This window comes from Chenopodium quinoa, unplaced genomic scaffold, assembly GCF_001683475.1.
Source record: "Chenopodium quinoa cultivar QQ74 unplaced genomic scaffold, ASM168347v1, whole genome shotgun sequence".
In the NCBI taxonomy this organism is placed as follows: domain Eukaryota; kingdom Viridiplantae; phylum Streptophyta; class Magnoliopsida; order Caryophyllales; family Amaranthaceae; genus Chenopodium; species Chenopodium quinoa.
Genome location: NW_018745684.1, coordinates 2,168,823 through 2,186,334, shown reverse-complemented (window position 1 = coordinate 2,186,334; position 17,512 = coordinate 2,168,823). Strand labels below are relative to the sequence as shown.

General features: G+C 35.3%; 1 pseudogene; it reads left to right on the top strand.

The window, feature by feature from the left end:
• The first annotated feature begins 5,310 nt into the window (after positions 1-5,310).
• Positions 5,311-9,307, top strand: LOC110717538 (annotated as a pseudogene).
• The last annotated feature ends 8,205 nt before the right edge of the window (positions 9,308-17,512 follow it).

The window sequence follows — 17,512 nt, the reverse complement described above, 5'->3', positions numbered from 1 at the left end:
ACGCGCCCTCGCTTCTTGCTGTTTTGCGGTTTTATACGACGGTTGATCCTATTATATAGGATGATGTTGTTTCGAAAGAAAGACAAAACTTTTCTCTGTAATTCTCCCTAAGTAAATTTCTCCATTTTTCTCTCTAAAAACTTGCAATCTTTTGTGAGAAATCTTCTTGATTTTAGTCTTTCTTGTGAATTATTTTATCATCAATTTGTTCTTAGTGCAAAGAACAATTGGGCTGACTTTTGTATCTCAAAGAGTATTTCCGGATCAAACCCAAGCACCATTGTGGGGGAAATTAAACTCTTTAGGGATGTATTCATACGCCTAAGTCGGTGTATCAAGGATTGAGACTTAAGTGGTCACCGATTTCTCATGTTCATGTTGGATGTAATAGCTTAGAGTAGAGGCAAGTAAAATATCTTTCACAACTAGTGTTTTCTTTGTGTTTTTCTGTATTACTTTGATAAATTGGTGTTTGGTTGTAATACATTGAATTGTATTTGGTTGTTTGTATAATTCATTATCAATTATACATAGTTAGGTTTTGTTCCCACAATTGTTAAAGTACTTCTTGTTATAGAATTACTTGTAAATCTAACATTGAATATAATCAACTCATATCACTCCATAACTTGTTATTACCCGTTGAACCTATTTCTTGGGATCTCCAGTCTATAGGTTGGGTTACCATTATGAGTGACTCACTTTAATGGCAATAGTCCCATTTTCTTAGAAAAATTATGGACTTTCTCTTTAGCCAATTCTTTCGTCAAAGGATCGGCCAAATTATTTTCAGTGTGTACATAATCCACTCTAACAGCTCCGATTGAGAGATATTCTCTCACAGTGTTGTGCTTACGACGTATCTGTCGCCTCTTTCCGTTGTAATAACGGTTCAGAACTTTTGTAATAGCCGCAGTACTATCGCAATGGATAAAGACAGCCAGTAATGGTTTTTCCCATAAGGGAATCTCACCTAGCAGGTCTCTTAACCAACCCGCTTCTTCACTAGCTGTGGCTAGTGCTATCATTTTTGACTCCATGGTGGACTGAGCTAAAATAGTCTGTTTCTTAGACTTCCAAGATACAGCTGCACCAGTTATAGTAAAAATATATCCGCTGGTAGCCTTAGAGTCATCTGATAAGGTGTTCCAGTCAGCATCACTATATCCTTCTAGTACAGCTGGAAACCTTTCATAATGTAACCCTAATTTCATGGTCCTCTTAAGGTATCTCATGACCCTTTCAATAGCATGCCGGTGCTCATTACCAGGACAACTAGTAAACCTGCCCAATAATCCCACGACATAGGCAATGTTGGGTCTAGTACAATTAGTGGCATACTGAAGGCTACTAATGACGCTTGCATAATCAGATTTCCTAACGGCATCACTAGTGTTCTTAAATAATTTTACACTGGGATCATAAGGTGTGTTTGCAGGTTTACAATCAAAGTAACCATATTTCTTTAGGATTTTCTCAATGTAATGAGATTGATCTAAAGAAATTCCATTTTCTGTCCTAGTAATCTTAATCCCAAGGATTACATTTGCTTCTCCTAGATCTTTCATGTCAAACTCAGCATTCAGTAATAACTTTTACGTTGTTCACATCATGAATATTTGAACCAAAAATTAACAAATCATCCACATACAAACAAATTATAGTGCAAATGTCATTCTCAAATTTCAAATATATGCATTTGTCACTACCATTTATCTAAAAATCATGTGAAATGACTAAGTTATCAAATTTTTCATGCCATTGTTTCGATGCTTGTTTGAGACCATAAAGAGACTTATCTAATTTACATACCAGATGCTTTTTTCCTGGAATGACAAAGCCCTCTGATTGGTCCATGTAGATTTCCTCTTCCAACTCACCGTTCAAATATGCAGTCTTTACATCCATCTGATGCACTACAAGATAATAAACAAAAGCAAGAGACATTAGTACTCTAATAGAAGATACTCTAGTTACAGGTGAATAAGTATCAAAGAAATTAACAATCTCCCTTTGTCTGTAGCCTTTAGCTACCAAACGAGATTTATACTTATCAACAATGCCATCAACTTTTAGCTTTCGTTTCAGGACCCATTAGCAACCTATTGTCTTGCAACCTGGTGGCAACTCAGTTAGGTGCCAAGTTCGATTAGACTCAAGTGAGTCCATTTCGTCATTTATAGCTTCTTGCCATAAATCAGCATCAATTGAGGCTAGGGCTTCTTGGAGGGTAGATGGATCCTCCTCTACATTGAGAACTTCAAAGTCCGGGCCAAAGTCTTTTGCTACTCTAGCCTGTTTGCTCCTTCTTAGTTCGGGTTCAGCATCCAAGTCTTGTGAATTAGACCTAACTTCAGAAATAATAGAGGAGGAGGAACCCCCACTATTTCTAGATTTAAAAGGAATCCTGTCCTTATAAAAAATCAGCATCATTAGATTCAATAATTACACGTGCATTTAAATCAAAAAATCTATATGCTTTACTGTTAACAGCATATCCAATAAACACACATTCATAAGCTCTACTAACTAACTTAACTCTTTTAGGATCAGGAATCCTAACATATGCTAGACAACCCCAGGCCAAGTTCTGAAATAAGAAGTATTAGGTTATTTGTTACGAATTTCATAAGGAGAAACCTTACTCTTAGTCTTTGGAACACGGTTCAAGACATAACAAACGGTAAGAAGGATTTCACCCCACCAATGATAAGCAGCACCAGAATTTAAGGAAATAGCAACTACTAACTCAGTAAAAGTTCTAGTTTTTCTTTCAGCCATACCATTCATTTCTGGAAAATAAGGGGCAGACCTTTCATGTATGATATCATGTGAATTATAAAATTCCACAAAAGAATTAGTATCATACTCAGTTCCACATCACTTCGTAACCTTTTTAGTTTCTTGTTAAACTGATTTTCAAATTCTGTTACAAACAACTTAAACATTTCAAAAGCATCACTTTTATTTTTCATCAAATAAAAGTATAATCAGAACAATCATCAATAAAAGTGATAAAATATCGTTGACCATTTATGGTCAATGTTCCGTCAAATTCACAAATATCCGAATGATTAAGTCTAATGGTTCTGAATTTCTAATAACTGACTTATGAGGTGTTTTTGTAATTTTAGCCTGACTACAAAATACGCATTTGTCAAAGTCATTAAGTGAAAACTTAGGAATAAGGCCTAGGTTGCTCATATTTTTTATGAGTCTTTTCTTTACATGACAAAGTCTAACATGCCAAACATTAATACCAGAACACAACATATAAGTAGAATCAAAAATTTTATTAATCTCAACATTCAGTTTAAACATACCATCAGTAGCATATCCTTTTCCTACAAACATTTCATTCTTAGTTAAAGTAAACAAATCAGAACCTATGGTTTGCGTAAAACCAGCCTTATTAAGAAGAAAACAAGAAACTAAATTCTTTCTCATTTCCGGAGTGTGCAGTACATAGTCCTGCCAGAAGTAAACTTCAACTCAACATTTCCAATACCAGCAACATTGGTGGAATGGGAATTGCCCAACAACACTTTCTTATCATCGGTCTTTTCAGTGTATGTTTTAAACATCTGACGATCATAGCAAACATGGCGTGTAGCGCCAGTGTCTACCCACCACCCTTCGGATCCACAAACAAGGTTGATCTCAGTAATCATAGCCACAAGGGGCTCTTCAATCATGCTTACCTGCGCAAGTGCAGGGTTAGGCATGTTCCTGCACTTTCGTGCCATATGGCCTGTTTTTCCTCACCTATAGCATAAAAATTAACCAGTACCATTCTTAGGGGGGGTGAGACTGTTGCTATCCATTGTTCTTTTGAACATTCTATTTGTCTCTATTGGAGTTATTCTTCCTATTCTGAGGTTTGAAATTCTTACCATCAGGCTTGAGAACTGCAGCCGACCTTTTTGGAGCATTGTTCGCATTGACCTGTAAGATTTCTTCCTTCTAGTCCCGTTTCGTGGATTCTTCTTCTATACAAAGCCGAGTGATCAAACTCTCCAAGGAAAATTCCTTATTATTGTGCCTCAGATTATTTTTGAAATCTTTCCATGAAGGGGGTAATTTTTCAATAATAACAACAATATGAAATTGCTCATCTAGATCCATACCTTCGGAAATGATCTCATGTGCAATTTCTGAAGTTCATGAGATTGCATTTCCACAGACTTTTCATCGGTCATATGAAATTTCAAATACTTGCTCACAACATATTTCTTGGTTCCGACTTCTTCGGTATTATATTTCTTTTGCAAGGCATCCCAAAGATCCTTAGCAGAGTTTTCCATATTGTAATAATCATACAAATTATTGTAATAATCCCAAAGAGCCATTAAGTATATAATTTTTGCACATAAAATCTTTTTCATTCCAGGTTTCAATTTCACTATTCAGATAAACCTTTTCATCTTCATCAGCATTATCAGGAATAACAGGCCTAGGAACGGTCAATATAGAATGAACCTTTTTAACAGTCAAGAAAAATTGCATTTTCTGTTTTCATCTTTTAAAGTGAGCGCCTTCAAAACGGAAGGGTTTGTTGAGGTCGTTGGACACAGTCATATCATCGACAGACATTACAATAACGAAGGCAGAAAAAGAATGTTCTAAAATTGTTATAAACGAAACTGCAGAAAAACGAAGAACAAGAACAATGTTACCGGGAATTAGACTGAGTCGCGGACTAAGTCGCTTTCTTTAGAACATTCACAGTACTACACTTAGAATGTGCAAGCAGATCGCACACCACCGAATGTCCCCCAGGATAAAACAGTCTCTCGAATTTAATATACCGATGGATTTGCACAAAACCACCGGGCGAGCAAAACACCAAATAATATTAGGAACTGCTCGAACTGATTAATTTTTTTTTAAGAATAGAGGAGATTATTTTTCTGTATATGAAATGCTTAACACGGTCTATTTTATAGCCGAGGGCAGAAAACCGTTTTTAAAGACCATTGATTGCACAACGACAGATAAGCACGAATTACGCCCAAAACGGGCAGAAAATCAACTTTTTTCAAAACAGTCAAAAACTAATGAACACAAATAATGGGATTTAAAACGGTTAGCATAAATCAAGGCACTAATTATGTAATTAAATAGTTAATTCTGTTTTAATCATCCGACCAACCCAACCCAACCCGGCCCGACTCGGCGCACGCGTGTGTTAGGTTGGTTTTGTAGGCATGTCCTTCCTCTCCACAAAATGTGGGTAGCCCGTGTATTTTAATACGAATATTTTTTTCTCTCCCATTAAACTTCCTACAAAATATTATCACTTCAAAATAAATGTCTTCATCCAAAATGCAAAGCCAAAACGGGAGAGTATATGATGAAGATGTGGAAAATAATACATGTTCATTATTTGCATTGTCTCTTTTAAATTCTTCAGTTACTCCAATCGTACTACAAGCAGTACTTGAGCTCGAAGTTTTCGAAATCATTAAGAACCTCGGCTCTAACGGAGGCCAAGTTTCTGCCACGGAGATCGTGGCACACCTGCCCGCCAAGAATCCGTAGGCGGCCAACATGCTGGACCGCATGCTCCGCCTCCTAGCTAGCCACTCCATCATTAATTGCACCACCAGGAGCCTTCCTGATGGGGTCGTCGAGAGGCTCTATGGCCTAGCTCCCGTTTGTAAATTCTTGATCAAGGATGACAGTGGTGTTAGCTTGGCTCCTTTGGCTAGTATTTCCAAGATCATTATTAATAGCAGGTATGTAACATGTGTATCTTATTAAATTGTGAATGTTAAAAGGATCAACTCAATAAAAAGCTAAAGCTAATAGTAAAAGCCCATGATCGCATTTTGAAAGGAGGGGTGTATGAGATTCGAACCTATGACCTTTGTGTCACGTTGACTCTTGATACCATATTAGAGGACCAACTAAACCAAAAAACTTACTATCTAAATTGAATGTCAATATTTATGTCTTCTTGAAGCACTCGACCTTATTGTATAACTCCGAACTTGATTTAATTAGTCTCTTTCACATAAAGTGGATCATATTTGTGGTGTGTAATATATGCGCAATTATAGGAATAATTTCACGGTTGTGAGTGCGATTGTTGCAACTATCAATTGAAGGATTCGATTTTGGAAGGAGGACATGCATTTGAAAGAGCATACGGTGTGTCACATTATGTCTATAATGGGCAAAACCCGGATATGAACGAGAAATTCAACAATGCAATGGCTAGTCATTCAACAATTACCGTGGACAAAATCCTTAAAACCTACAAGGGATTCGAGGGTCTTTCCTCCTTGGTCGATGTTGGTGGAGGTAACGGAGCTACTCTTACTAAGATACTTTCAAAGTATCCGAATGTTCGTGGTATCAATTTTGATCTGCCTCATGTCATCAACGTCGCTCCACCTTGTACTGGTATGAATTATGAAATGACTAGCTAGGATCGTAAATATGAACATTCGGAGTAGTATATAAGCAAATATACTTACGAAATTTTCGTGTACAGGTGTGGAACATGTTGGAGGAGACATGTCTGAGAGTACTCCAAAAGGTGATGCTGTTTTCATGAAGGTGAGTCTCCATTCGACGAAATAATTGTTATTATTAGTTGTTAATGAGTATGTATGTAGTATTATTATAAGTTTTTTCTTAAAATATAGTCATAAATCTTGACACCTTGTATGAACTTGATAAAACTAGTGCTTATTAGAATATTTACAAAGATAATATAAAACACAAATGAACTACTACAAAGTATTGATTATTAGCTCTTATGAATTTAACTTAGCTACCATTACCACAAAAGTTAGATTTATTAATTGGAAAATTTGTTAAAAATCATCTTATAAAAAACAAAACTCAAAAAAAAAAAAAAAATAACTTGTAAAAAACAGATTTTGTTGAAAACCATCTTATAAATTTTTTTGGAAAATTGGCTTAAAGTAGTACCAACTATCAACGGTGTGTGCAAAATAATACGACCCCAACTATTTGCTTTTAGTGGTACCACCTTTTGTACTATATGTGGAAAATAGTATGCTTATCACCGAAAAAGTATCGCGAAGAATATTCCATCTATATTTATTATTATTATATTTTGTTATTAATTTTTTGTTTTCTTTTCAAAATACATACGAAGTATTATATTAAAAAAAATTCTTTACAGTACAATCCAAATTAATAATGCCCCACCCCTTTGTAAGTGTATTTTATTTTTTTTTCTCTTTTGGGTTGGTGAATGTGGGAAAATTTGGGATTTTTGAAACTAATAATATCAACCTTTTTTTTAAGGCAAAACTAGTTATATCAACATAATAATACATTTAAATACCTTGTTTACTATTGTGTGATTGTAGTAGAAATTACTACAGGTATTTTAAAAAGAAAATATTTAAACACATATTGACAATTCAAAAAAAAAAAAAAAAAAAAAAAAAAAAAAAAAAAAAAAAAAAAAAAAAACCTAACAAAGGGGTGGGGCATTATTAATTTGGATTGTAAAGGAAATTGTTAACAATTATATGTATTTAGAAAAGAAAAATAGAAAAATAATTAATTTATATGCGGAATATTCCTCGAAATACTTTTTAGGTGACCGGCGTACTATTTGCACATATTGTACAAAAGATGGTACCACTATTAGCAAATAGTTGAGTTCGTATTATTTTGCACACACCGTTGATAGTTGATATTATTTTAAGCCAGTTTTCCAAATTTTTTTTGTCAAAGCACACCTATTTTAAAATTATTTTTGTTAAGTCCCACCACTTTTCCGGATTCCGACTCTTGACTTAAGTTTTTGGCGTGATCGGCATGTGCACCTCACGTGACCCACTTAACTTCCCTTTTTCTTTTCTCTTTTTTTTTTCCCCTTTTCCCTCCATTTTTTTCCCCTCTCTCACCTCTCTGCTTCATCTCTTCATTTACTCCTCTCTGCTTCATCATTTGTAGTGGTGAAAGAACAAGATCCTGATAATAGTTTCCCCAATCCTTACCCCCTGACTTCCCTCTCTGCTATTATCTTCCTCGTCATCAAAAGATTGAGTTTGGTCAACATATGGAACGCGACAGGGCTTGTTATCATCACATCGCAAAACACAAACCCTAAATTTCGCATACAACTAAATAGTTCAATTGGTGTACTACAAATTCGAATTACTAAGGAAAGGCTAACCAACTTCATTATTCGAATGCGTTTGTATACAAACCCTAATTTTCGGAAACCTTTAATTAATTGTTCAAACTTTACAAAATACAGAAATCCGTATATAAACTTGCTTGAATTGCGTCTTGCCTTTGCGTTTGAAGCGATTATGATGTGCAAGATCTGAGCTTTTAATGGTGGTTTAAGTGGCAGTTTAAGTGAGTCATGTGACTTGCACGTGCAAGTCAATGCCGGAAAATGTAGTCAAAGGTCGAAATCCAGGAAGTGGTGGGACTTCACAAAAATTTTTAAAAACAAGTGTGCTTTGACCAAAAAAAAATTATAAGATAGTTTTTAACAAAAATTGTTTTTTATAAGATGATTTTTAACAAAAATTGGTTTTTATAAGATGGTTTTTAACAAGATTTCCTTAATAATTTATTAGCTCTTATAAAATTAGATTTATTAATTTATTAGGTGTGCGTTCATAACAATGATCAATGTTGCTGATAAAACGAAATAAAACTCCATTTCTCAACATCATTAAAACCTTGTTCAGTTTTAATTTCTTGGCTAGATGGTCTAAGATTTGTAATAGCATATATGAAAAGAAATTCTATCGCAAATTTAGGATTTATTAGGTGAATATTGTACTTTTTATCTTGTGAGATTTCCTAACAAAGTTATGACTCACATTGTAACCCTTATATATGTATTGATCAATGGAAATCACTTAAATTTGTTTCACAAAATCTAACATGATATCAGAGATTAGGTTTTAAATCCAACCTTAGTTTTCGTAATTTTACTTTATTTTACTTTTTTCTTTTTCTCTAAAGTATGGTCATATTTCAGTGGATATGTCACGCTTGGAGTGACGAGCAGTGCATAAAATTCCTGAAGAACTGCTATGAAGCAATTCCGGATGACGGAAGAGTAATTGTTTCTGAACATGTCCTCCCAGAAGAAGTAGAAACAAGCTATGCTGCGAAATTTGCGTTTCAGTTCGACGGGATAATGATGGCTGTACCAAATGGGAAAGAGAGGACTGAGAAAGAATTTCAAGCCTTGGCCAAAGCAGCTGGGTTTAAAGGCTTCAGGGTTGCTTGTTCAGCTTATGATACCAAACTAACCAAAGTCATGGAATTTCTTAAAAAGAATACGGAGTAGTTATTTAATATTAGGGAATTTTAAGCTTCTTATGTTTGCATTTAGTTGAGATCAACTATGAATTGGTGGTGAGAATAATTCAAAGATTTATTTAAATTGATTGGTACCGAGTAATAATTAAAGATCTAGTGAAAACTAGGATTTCATGCATGATTGAAGCTATGAAAGTCTGAAGAGAGAAATTATATAAATGGCTGGTTACATCATAAAATCTTGGATTTTCAATTAATATAAGAAGCACTTCATCTTACTTCATCTAATTTGGAATAGAGGAAGTATATTTTTTCTTTTTATATAACATGTTAGTACGAATTATTTACACTTTGTATTTACATATTAATAAAATTTTTAATTTCAGTTGCACAATGCATCGGACCACTCAGGTTCATAGTTCACGCTCAGGATTTACCTAAAATAAATAGAAGAATGCATGATTAGATTGATTACGTAATTAATGACTACTTCGCACTTATTTAGTTTATCTACTAGATGAATGCTCGTGCGATGCTCGGATTTTTAAGGTGTGTTTTATTCATCTGATTTTCATTTATCTGAACTTAATTAAACTTAATTGAACTTGTATGAACTTATTAAAATTTATTTTAGTTGTAAGGCCTTCTTCACTTCACCTTACAAAAATAATATTCAGTAAAAATAAGTTTAGTTTCGTAAAAATAAGTTCAATTCACTAAAATCAGTAATTGTAAAGAAGAAATATAATAGAGAATCAGTAAAAATAATTTCAGTTTAGTAAAAATAATTTCAGTTTAGTAAAATTAATTTAAGTTTAGTAAAAAAAATTTAAGCTCTGCAAATATAATTTCAGTTCAATAAAATTAATTTTAGTTCCGTAAAAATAAGGTGAAGTGAACATGGCCTAATTCGAACTTGGATAACCCTTATCAGAAGTTATCACTAGTAGAAAAAAGCAAATGGGCAGCGGTTCGAAATTCTAAATGGGCTGCGGTTTAGAAGAAACCGCCGCCCAAATTATTTTTTTTTTAAAAAAAAAGAATATTGACAGCGGCTCTTAAGGGCAGCGGTTCAAACCGCAGCCCGTATCCAACAGTAGGATATGGGCTGCGGTTTGAACCGCTGCCCATATTTCAACTTATGTTAGGTTTTTCACAATTCAATATTTCATTCAGCGCCCTATCGTTGCTAAACCGACTGTTTCTTCCCTCCCAAATTTCACACCCTAACCCATTTCGTTGGTGTCGTTGGTTGGTGCTGCTAGTGGTTGTCGTTGTCATTGGTGCGTTAGGGCGGTGGTTGAAGTGGTTGTCGTTGGTGTCGGTAGGTTGGTGGCAGTGGCGGAGCTAGGGTGGGTTCAAGTGGGTTCATTGAACCCACTGATTTTTTGAAAAAAATTAAAAACTTCTTCCTCCTTCTCTTAATCTCTTCCCGTTCTTCCTCCTTCAGTCCTTCTCTTCCCGTTCTTCCTCCTTCTCTTCCCGGCGCAGCACGGCAGTAGTCAGCAGAATACGGCGGCAGCGGCAGCGCACCAGCCACTCACCCAGACCCAGTAGGCCAGCAGACCCACCGTCATCCGTCACAGCACTGACAGCCTCACAGCCGTGTATCGGTGTATGTAGGGGTAAGTGAATTTGGGGATTTTTTTTTTTGCAAAATTGCAAATGTAATTTACTTCTCAATTTGGGGATTTTTTTTTGCTAAATCATTGAATACTTGAAATTCATATGCTAAATTGCTAATATACATTAAGAATTGCCAATTTTTTGTAAATTGCTGAAGTTTGGTTATAATTATCTAATTTACTTCTCAAGTTCTCAATTTGGGGATTTTTTTTTGTTACATTGTTGAATTTCATATGCTATTTTCTGTATTTCGTTTTCTGCCTTCTAGTTTTCATAATTTCATATGCTATTTCGTTTTCTGTCGTCTAGATTTCGTTTACTAATTGAGTAATTGACTGTAATCTTTAATTACGATAGTTTTAATTAGCCTTCTAGATTTATCATTCATTCATTGATTTCATTCTGCATTTATCGGGTAGAAATGTTTATAAGTGTTATTGATTTACAACTTCAAGAGCTCAATAGTTGATTTGATGAAGAAAATATGGAGTTACTTATTTGTGTGTCATGCTTAAACCCGATCAATTCATTTGCGGCATTTGATATGCAAAAGTTGTTGAGACTTGCTGAGTTATATCCCAAAGAGTTTCCAATTGTTTTAGTACAATTTTATCTCTAAATGCTATTAGTATATATGTCAATTTTATATATTAGTCATTGTTAGTTTATAGATTATTTATTGTTAGAATAGAAATAATTGAACATAGGTTTGTATTTTGAATTAATTAGTGAATACTTGTTAAATTAGTTTGTTAAATTTATAATGTTACGTTGTTTAATTTAGTTGAAATTTGGGCATTTTATTATTGGATAAAATAACAAAATTTGTGGTTATATATGTATTATATGAAGTGATATTGTCAAGTAAGTATATGAGGTAATTTGTTGTAGGTACTATAAGTAGATAAATGTAAATAATTTGTTTGAAATGCACATAAAGTGTTATATATGAAAGTTTTAGAAATTATTATGTATATATTATTATTGGTATTACTTTATTAGTGATGGGTTTGGAATTGACAATGTAGGTACTAATAAGAAGTATTACGTACTAAGCGGGAAGCTCGAATCCATTTGGCACGTGTTTTGAATTTGAAGAGCTAGGTACGTATGAGTTATAAAACCTATTACTAAGCTATATTTGTTACTTTAACTTCTTAAATTTAATAAAGTTTGATTACTTATATACATGATTTATGTTGTTATGTAAATTGACATGTAAATGTGCATATCTGAACCTGTGTATAATGAAATATTGACCATGAATAATGCAAATCATAGAATAGTTATGCATATATATATATATATATATATATATATATTATCATCATGTTATGCCTAGATACCCGTTCAAGACTTTCTCATTAGGAGAAAGTCTTGAATAGTCCCCGGTTGGGACTGTTCTTGGACGTTTGATCTCACTTAGGTGGTGAATGTATGTCCTATTTCGATTTTAAGGAATATCTTGGCTAATCATTTCCTCCCCTTGTTCTCTGGGTGCATATGTAGGAAAGTAATTACCTACATCGTGTACTTGGAGAACTGGGGGGGAAATGCTGCCGAATTTTCCTTAAAACTAAAAAAGGTGACATACATTCACTAGTGAGATTAGATGTTCAAGGATGGGTTAGGTTGGAGTGATAAGGACCCTTTGGATGCATGCATTTTTTCATTAAATATGTGGATGATATATATCGCTTGTACTTATACAACAATCGTAATATGTTGGCATGTGTAGTCCTATTATAAAACCAAAATGGATCGTGGGTGAATGTATGGTAGACGTGATACATTGGAATTTCTTCATGGGGTTCAAGACTTTTGCAAGAAAGCATCACAACATCAGTCCGAGATGGGTGTCAATTACCTTTACTGTCCTTGTGTCGACTGCAATAATGTGAAGATGGTCACTAGCGTTGATGCTATCTTGGATCATGTTTTGCGTCGTGGCTTTAGGGCTGAATACCACGTGTGGGTTTGGCACGGTGAAGAGGGAGAGTATAGAGGGAATGTTGATCGGAAAAATTGGGATGGACATAACCTAAATGAGATGAATCGTGATTTTATGCATAACATAATGTAGGAGATTTGTGAGGATGACGAGTATGAGGATGATATACAAATTAGTGATGATAAAAATGCTGAGTATGAGGATGAGGTTGAGGACGGTGACCAAATGGATGAGATGATACATGATGTTGAAGGTGAGTTTAGTCACCGACCTGATGTATTTGAGTCATTATCTGAGGCTGCCAAAAATCCTTTGTATCCAGGGTGTAAGACGTACACCAAACTTTCAGGTGTTCTAACACTCTTTAACATTAAGTGCAAGATGGTTAGACGGACGCTAGTTTTACAACTTTGTTGGATGCCCTAAGTGACATGTTTCCAGAAGGCAATGAAGTTCCGAATTTGTACTATTATGCAAAGAAGCTCATGTGTCCTTTTGGTTTGGAGTATAAGAAGATACATGCATGTCCTAATGATTGTGTGTTGTATCGAAAAGAGAATGAACACAAGGACAACTGTCCACAGTGTGGGAAGTCACGTTATAGGCGCACTAGTTCCGTTGTTGGTAAAAAAGGACCCCCTGCGAAGGTTCTGTGGTATCTTCCCATTATTCCAAGGTTTAAGCGTCTATTTTCGATAGAGAAAGACACTAAAAACTTGAGATGGCATGCAGAAGGGAGGAAGAAAAACGGGTAGTTGAAACATCCAGCGGACTCTCCGGAATGGAAAAACATTGATATGAAGTTTAGGTCATTTGGTAATGAGGTGAGAAATTTAAGGCTTGGGTTGTGCACGGACGGTATGAATCCATTTGGCACACTTAGTACTCAGCATAGCACATGGCCGGTACTTCTAGTGATCTACAACTTGCCTCCTTGGTTGTGTATGAAACGTAAATATATGATGCTTTCACTTTTAATCACTGGGCCAAGGCAACCTGGAAACGACATAGATGTCTATCTCGAGCCACTTGTTGATGATCTAAGACAGTTATGGGATGTAGGTGTTTCCGTTTTTGATGCTCACAAGAATGAGATGTTCACATTGCGTGCGGCACTTATGTGGACTCTTAATGATTTCCCTGCATATGGAAACTTGTCTGGGTACAAGAACAAGGGGAACAAAGCATGCCCCATTTGTATCGAAGACACATCGAACATATACCTTAGTAATTGGGGAAAAGTTGCATATGTGCGTAACCGAAGGTTGCTTAGACGGGATCACCCTTATCGTAGGAAGAAAGTACTTGTAAGACGTTTACTAATTGCATAAGTTATGTTTATTGAAATAGTATATTGTACATTATACTCTCTAATACCATCTATTATTATTGTAATATTTGATGATATGTATATGTGCAATTTATAGGAAAAAAGTGCAAAAGCATCTGAAAGTGCAAAACAAAATAAGCACAACCACGTCATGGGTCCTCGAACATTTGAGGATTGTAGAGATAAATGGATCGCAGCGGGTTTGTACCCATCCATTACAGTGGATCATCTACATCTTCAACTACTTCAACGGTTAGTGAATTAAAGGTCCGTGCATATGATTGGTGGGCGTCAAAGCATAAGCTTGACAAAAAGACTGGGAAATACGTCATCGAAGACCAGGAAACCAAAAAAACAGCGGATGCACTGGTAATTACTATGTCCAAAAGATATTTATTTATTTTTATGATATGGTTTTTGAAAAGTCAACTAATTACGAGCTATGAACTTTGATAATTTGAAATTTTTTCAGATGACATATACGAACGATATGCTAGAAGGGAAAATCACCCCAACACTTGATAATGACCCTTTTACCTTGGCTTTTCAAAAACCTTACCATCCAGGACGAGTAGTTGGTGCTGGAGGTACAAGGCTAGGTTTGGAAGCGGTCATGGGTTCGGATTATACTAGGACTAGATCTCGCAAATCACAATCTAGTGTTAATACACCACAATGCACGGACTCCACCAAAGAGGAAATTAAGCAGGAGCTACGGCAAGAGATGCAAGAACAATTCAATGCCATTTTGAAGCACTTGAACTTGCCTACCATGCCATTACCCATGCATACACCTGGAGATTCATGTAGCCGCCCAGGTGAACAAAATAATAAGGAACAAGTTGATAAGGAAGAGGTACTCTAAAATTTTAAGCATTTATTGTCAAAATATTACTAGTGAATTGAAATAGTCACATTATCTCAATATATTAACATTTCAGATTGAGGGTCCTGGAAATGAGGACTCATTGGATGTTGAAGTCCTTCAGGTCCAGACACCAACTCCTATTGCAGATGTTGAGGTTAAAATCTTTTCATTTCTTATGACATTGCATTGATTGTGTAGGTGTAATTATGTTTAGTTGCGAGTATTCATTGAGCTTGTACCACCCTTTATTTGACATTCGTAGGAGGAGACCGCATGTAGGTTGTACCACCCTCGAGATTTATCTAGTCCAGCACAATTGGACCTGGTGGCGTATGGACGCATCCAGCCACCTCATGATGTGATTCATTGCCGGAGGAGAAGTTCTACACATGTCTCAGTTGGAATTGATTTTGTACTAGCGGGGTTTGAGGACTTACCATTGCCGATTCCCAATGAAGAAGCTGAGATACGTGTACTTAATCAAGCGAGAGGTTCCTTCGTGCAATGGCCACGACATTGGGTAAAGTTGATGGAACAGGTAAAGGACGTGCACTTCCCTAAAAACATTGTTTCCATATAGGTATTAATGTATGCATATACCATATCATCCATTTGTAATATGACATGTTTCTACATAGGAATTGAAAGAAAGTCAATGCTCTACGAAGATGAAGGCGGGGAAACAAAAAACCAAAGGTGCCAAACCTCTATCAAAGACAACTGATCAAGGGTCGAAGAACCACTCTTCCCAGTCAAGAGCATCTAAGTTGATAGCTGCACCACTAATAGATGACTTTCTCCGTAACTCATTGTCGAAAGAGTGTGCATTCCTACACTTGACTGTAGGTGATTTGCCTACTGATGAAATTATTCATGTGCCACTGCCTAAGGCTATGTTCCACTATGATGAGGATGTCACCATACCACTTGTAAGAGAGGATATCAAAGAATTCCTCGAAGGTGCAGTGCTTATATTTCCATCGTTCAAGTTTTTATGAGGTAATTTGATGTACACAATTCGAACATTTATTATTGTTTTGTCTTCGACCAAAAATTTAATCACACTTCCAATATGCAGGTCACTACAAGACCAGATGAGCAGTAGTAGCAAGTCTCATCCTAAAGTTGGATGGTTATGCCCGAACAAATCGCTGCACCTAAAATCTTGGGCAATCCTGCTGAGGTCAAAGAATACACTCAAAGGGGTATTACAGAATCACGTCGATCAGGAGACAAGTTTATATTCGCCCCATGTTTTGAGGAGTAAGTCAAAACATGTGATAACATTGTAGCTTTTTAAGTATATATGTCAATATAAGCTGATATGTATTTTATCAATGTTGTAGTTCACATTGGAGCCTATTGGTGATTTGTGTTTCAAATAACACAATCTACCAATTTGACTCAGCTCGAGTGTCAAGTTCACGGAAGTTGCTTTTCAAGAACATATTGAAGAAGTAATTATAAAACCCCTTCATAGTATAGATTGTTTTCATTTCACTGATCGAAAGTTTATATTCTGACATATAGTTTACATGTGGTTTTGACTATAGCGTTATGAAAAGGATAAACATTCGAGCTCCTGAAGGTCCTAAGTGGATATCTCCAATGGTAATTAATACTCTAAACACTGATTTTGGTTTGAAGTCATTTTTTCCTTTGTTAACAATGTATGTGATATATTGTGTTATTGTTTCTGAAAACATATGGATATGACATGATGACTTTTTCCTATGTTAGTGTGCGCAACAAGACAATGGAGTTGATTGTGCCCTCTACGTGTGTCGCTTCATGTATGAGATAACCAACACTTATGAAGAGGTTAAAGATCTTGATGAGGTATGTATTTCGTTGTAAACAGCCCGTGAAACCATCAAACACTATTAACTATGTGATTTAGGCATGTACAAGTGAAAACTAGGTTGAAATGAATTGATATGTAAGAATTAGGCAAGTAAACCCCAAAAAATGACTTGAAAGGCCTATTTTTGGACTTTTTGAGCTAGAACTCGTTTATATTGTGTTTTATTGTCCATGAAACCATAAAACACTATTAACTATGTGATTTAGGCATGTACAAGTGAAAACTAGGTTGAAATGAATTGATATGTAAGAATTAGGCAAGTAAACCCCAAAAAATGACTTGAAAGGCCTATTTTTGGACTTTTTGAGCTAGAACTCGTTTATATTGTGTTTTTTTGTCCATGAAACCATCAAACACTATTAACTATGTGATTTAGGCATGTACAAGTGAAAACTAGGTTGAAATGAATTGATATGTAAGAATTAGGCAAGTAAACCCCAAAAAATGACTTGAATTGCCTATTTTTGGACTTTTTGAGCTAGAACTCGTTTATATTGTGTTTTATTGTCCATGAAACCATCAAACACTATTAAATATGTGATTTAGGCATGTACAAGTGAAAACTAGGTTGAAATGAATTGATATGTAAGAATT